At 41.4% G+C, this 5,489-nt stretch overlaps 1 long non-coding RNA gene across 1 annotated transcript; it reads right to left on the bottom strand.

Moving 5' to 3' along the window:
• Window positions 1-1,348: 1,348 nt before the first annotated feature.
• Window positions 1,349-2,016, bottom strand: LOC121516995. The gene is made up of 3 exons (XR_005992530.1): window positions 1,982-2,016; window positions 1,714-1,806; window positions 1,349-1,443 (listed from the first exon to the last, which is right to left on the bottom strand). It is a non-coding gene; the product is annotated as an uncharacterized LOC121516995 (long non-coding RNA).
• Between the last annotated feature and the right edge of the window lie 3,473 nt (window positions 2,017-5,489).

The raw sequence follows: 5,489 nt of genomic DNA, 5'->3' as shown, positions 1-5,489 counted from the left end.
CAGCAGAAGACATGAGGACACTCGTGCAGTCATGTACACATGTAATTTTATAATGATCCTACTTCATGGTGACTCTCAGCTACAGTTTTTCTCGGCTACTCAGTTAAATTAAATGTTTTCTTGTGTTATAGATATCTTCCACTGATGACTCCTTCAGGACCATTGCTAGCAGCTTCTGGCTCAGTGTTCCCTCCGTCTGCAAGATCATCCTGGATATAATCACTGTGATCTGAAAACGTCATGGCATCCTTCTCAGCAGGAGCAGTCCCATGGCAACCCACCATGTAGTGCAAAAAGCATCACCACAGCTCTTTAAAGAGACAGCCATGGCAACAAACTTCCTGTACTTTTATATTTCATATAAACACCATAATAAAATTGTTTCAGTGCTTTGATACCTGTCCTATTATTATTATGAAATTATGAATGCTAATAGAACTATTCAGTAACTAGATTTATTTCTTGTTTGAAAGATACATTTCTCTAGGCACCACACATAGGAAGTTATAATAATTCGTAGCCTGTTCTTAACAGAGTAATGTGCACAGATCCAGAAATAGCTCATCTATAAAGGTCTTGATACCAATAACACAATTTATCTACTAGGAAAAAGGAGGTAGATCCTTGGCTTTAGAATGAGTAATTATTAACTTAATGACAGGTAGCTCTTCTGATAAAACTATTTTAATCTAGGTTTAGCAAGACAGCACCATGTATCAGGACAGCTGAATCTGTGAATGATTTTATGACTGAAATGTAGTACTGGTTCTTTTAATTACTTGGCAAGAGGCTAAATATATAGAATACAGCTATTTAAGATGGCTTCCAATTAAGAAGTTTTTGACTGAAAGTTATCCCGGATTTACCAGCCAACCAAACATGAGCAATATTTAGACCTAAAATGCTGACACTGACATGAGTGTTAATGTTAATCAAATATCTACTCCATGATAATAAGAGAAACATGAGATTGTTACCTTAAAAAATCCAACTATGATTGTTATTAAAAGACAATTTAATTTATAAAAAGGACAAACATTTAACATTTAAACAAACTTAAATCAAGTTACAACAGAAACATAAAGGAGCTTGCTTGGAGGAGTTAAATGGAAGAGAGAGGGATCAGAAGGAGAGGAGACAGGAGATTAAAGTATGGCTCGTTCCCTGCAAAGATATTTACCTCAGTTTGTAGAAACCAAAACTATTCCGTAGGTTCCAATTGTTATAGATTAAGCAGAACAGTGCTACAGTGATACATCAGTCTATGAATTTGAAGACAAATTTGTTCATCTGAAGCGGCAATCTCTGCAGGGAAGTAAGCAGACTTTTCATCCTCTCCACCTCCTGCTGCAGATGGACAGGTCCTCAGGGCCTCCAGCAACATCCTCTCCACCTCCATCAGCTGCTGTCTGGAGTCACTCAGGGGTCTCCTCCTTGGGGTCTCTGTAATGGAAACAACATATTTAGTGATACTATTGTAATTTATCAATAGAACACTACTAAGGAAACACAAAAAAAGGATCAGGTTGTGACATGAGAGGCAGCACTAGCTCTACCAAAGATAAACATACATGCATGAATTACATTATAAAATATCTGGTCTAAAGAAAACTGTGATAGATTACTTCCCTCCTCATTTAAAGTGCTCAGAATGATCAGTTTAATGACAAATCTATCAATTGTTGATTGATGTGGCTCTATTCATTTACATACCTGTGGGAACAGCAGCTGGAGTGGATGGGCCAGGTGTTGGAGGAGCAGAAGCAGCAGCAGGTAGTAGTGTTTCAGAGAGGAGTACATGATGTTCTGATAAAATACAAAAGTGTACATATGAACACAGTACACAGGTTCAGCTATGACACTATTTATATTCTTGTTTGTCCACAAAGTGGCAAAAGAAGACAACTTTCCATTAGTAGCCTATGAAGACATTTCTCCCTAAATATTTCCATGCTGTGTGTGCTGTCAACAAACTTTATACCTCATCTGCTGGCCCTGATCTTTATGGAGGTCCTCTGCAGCCCGACCGTCCTCGACCCCCCTCTCCATGTCCCCCTTTGGTGATGGAGGGGTCTGATGGCCCTGCCCCCGACCCACTCCTCCACTCTGTCTCCTTTCTCCTCTTCTGCAAGTACGTATCCCTCTGTTTCTTCCATTTCCTTCATCACCTGAATAAAACAACTGTCCAGTAGTGAGGGGGAAATTAGCATGCCTGACGATGTTATGCTAACTCGGGCTGTGTTAACTTCGTAAAAGATGTCAGAAAACGCGTGATAGACGGATGTTTGTACAACTTACCAGACAATCCGACGTCCTCCCTGACTTCCCTCCGAGCGATCTCCTTTTATTCCTGTGCCGGTGGAACAGGCACGTTGTGTGGTAGAGGTCGGGGCACACACAGAAACAGACAACCCCCATCTCTGCTCCATTTTCGGGTTGAATGAGCTGCTTCCTCCGGGCCGGCCCTTCTTCGGAAACATCCGGTGACGTCGCCGGAGGATCTCAATGCTGATTGGCCATCGCTGCGCGAAAATTCGCCGGGAGTTCAATTTTTTGAACTCGAGCGTAGACGCGATAAAGCGAACTGGCGGCGCGAATTCGCCTCATTCGCGCGAATCACTCGCGCGTATCGCGCGTCACGCGCCGCGTATTCGCGCGATTCGCGCCGCCCGAGGCGAAGGGGCGTCAACTCGCGTCTTTACATTGACTTTACATGGGATTCATTCGCGCGAATAAATTTACTCGCGCTTGGTGTGAACGCACGGTTAGGCGGAAAGTTTTTTTTAATTTTTTTTATTCAGAATCAAAATCTGGCAGTTACATTCATGACAAAATATATCACCAACATTTTAGACAAAGGAACATGTCATACATTGAACAGATGACACATGGGAGAAGAGAAAAGAAAATACATAAATAATAATTGTTAGAGCCATAAAGTAATTTAGGTATAGTTTTGCATATTTTGCCGAATTTACATAGTAGTTAATTTATTTTTTGATTTTTATGTTAGGATTGTAAGATAGTCTTGCATGCAGTCTTTTGATAATATCAGTTTATTGTAGTATTTGCATCTAATCAGGATATCTGTGCTCGATTGGTTTGTCCTGCTACCGCAAATTTACCCTCTGCCGTAAAGTGCAGCCAAGTGTAGTAAAGTGATGTAAGGATACGTGCAAAACACATGCTCTAAGGGGAGGGTCTTTCAACTAAGCAGGATAGGGAGCAACAGTATTTCTGACCGTCGCTATGTCGTTTTAGTAGTTGTCGTTTACTTATTTGGAATAAAGAGACGGATTGCTTTATTTTGCTCCTGCCTTTTTTCTTCTTTTGGATTATACATGGAACACATGAGTCAGAAAACTTCATGTCCTACAGGAAGTGGCAAAGGAGGTTTTTTTTTTTGGTTTTTTTTTTTGTTGCCACTACATTAAGTCAGAAATACTGCTCCAGATAGGAAAGATCATCAAGAGCGCTGGACACTGAGTTCTCCGGAGCAGAATTACGCATGCTGCCGCCGGAACACACGGATTATTGGACATGCACGTACTTGTCTCTGAGGATGATGCAACACTCCTCGCGGACTTTTGGAACAAGCAGTGGCTCAACATAAGGAATGTAAGCATCACTTGTATTATTTAAAGGATAAGGAACATAATACGCGTGTTGTGCTTGCTGGAAAACTGAGATTGGCTGCTGTGTGAATACTACAATCACATGAGTCAAGGCTATACAATCAGTTTATTTGCATTAAAGTGAGAAGAGAAGCAGTTAGCATGGAGCCTAGTGGCACTGGAACTTCATCAAAGAGAGTGTCAAAACCAACTGTTAAAGCACTTGAGGAGAAGATTAACCAGTTAATAGGAGCAAGGAAAACTAAGTTAAGCCATCTCACTAGAGTGATGAAGGAAATGGATGCTCTCATGGAGGATAACTGTAATGCTGAAAAGGTCAATGCTAAGTTAGCCACTGACTTTATAAATTTGTATATGGAGCTCTGTGCAGTTAATGACGCAGTGAAAGATCATATGACTGAGGAAGAGGCTTATCAAGACCAGACACAGTGGTTTGAGCCAAAAGTCATCCAATTAAAGGCCTTTCAGGAAAAAGTGGAGAAGTGGCTGAATAGAGTGAAACAGCAGGAAGAGGAAGCTAGAATGGTTGATGCTGAAGTTGAACCTGCAGATAGTGCTTCTAGGATATTAGAAGCCAGGTTTTGTGACAAAGGGAATACCAGCCGATCTGTGTCAAGTGTGTCTTCTACCACATCCTCAGCTAAGCTCAAGATAGAAGCTGAGTGAGCAGCTCTTGTTGCACGTGCAGAAGCATTAAGACATAAACAAGAAATTGAGAGAGAGGAAGCTTTGCTTAAAGCAAAAAAAGAGGAATGGGAATTGCAAACAGCAATTGCTGCTGCTAATGCAAAACTTGAGGTGTTTAGTGGAAAAGGTTCAGCTCTTATCTTGTAAGGATAGAATGGCTGACCAACTGAATGCTGCAAGAAAGGGTAGCATGCACAGCTTCAGTGCTGTGAAGTCAGAGTCTGGGAATTATCCCCAAAGATGCGTGCTAAATGTGCCACGGAGGTCCTTGCTTGACGATACCTCAGAAAGAGATGGCAGATCTGCTAGAGCCAGCAATAAGCCTGACACAGGACTTGGCAATGACGCTAATATTGGAGATTTGCTAAATGTTATGCAACGACAAAACGAGATAACAGAGCTCTTAGTCAAGCAACAGAAAGTGTCCACTCTCCCACCACTGGATGTTCCAGTCTTCAGTGGTGATCCCCTGGAGTTTGGTTTCTTTATGAAAGCATCTGAGCATGGGATTGAGGAGCGCACTGATAGTAACAGGGATAGGTTGCGTTTTCTTGAACAGTTCACCCGTGGCAGACCTAAAGTTCTTGTGCGCAGTTGTTCACATATGCATCCTGACAGAGGCTATGTGGAAGCCAAGAAGCTGCTTGGCAAGCATTTTGGAAATGAGTACACTATTGCTTCTGCCTACATTGAAAAGGCACTGAAATGGCCTGTAATTAGATCAGAAGATGGAGAAGCACTTACTGAGTTTTCTGTGTTCCTCACCAGTTGCTGATAAATGGATAAATGGAGAGGAGTTGCTTGTGACATCCAGGAAAATACAGGAAAGAAAGCTAGGTTTACAGATCTAGTTAAGTTTGTGGACAAACAAGCTAAAATCGCTTCTCACCCACTGTTCGGCAACATACAAGAGTCTGTCTCATCAAAAGATGGGAGCAAGCAGAAGACTAGAAAAGAAGGTGTTCCAAGATACAAAGAAAAGAAAAACATCTTTGCCATTGATGTCACACCTGGAGTAAAGCAAACATAGCAAGCAAAGAAAGACATGAACACCACAGGTAAAACGAGTGAAAAACAATGTCTTTTCTGTCACAAAGGAGGACATAGCCTAGAGTATTGCAAGCTTATTAAGCAAAAGGCTCACAAGGAAAAACTTGACTTTCTCAA

This window comes from Cheilinus undulatus, linkage group 11 (genome assembly GCF_018320785.1).
Source record: "Cheilinus undulatus linkage group 11, ASM1832078v1, whole genome shotgun sequence".
Classification (NCBI taxonomy): domain Eukaryota; kingdom Metazoa; phylum Chordata; class Actinopteri; order Labriformes; family Labridae; genus Cheilinus; species Cheilinus undulatus.
This window is presented reverse-complemented; position numbering and strand designations above follow the sequence as displayed.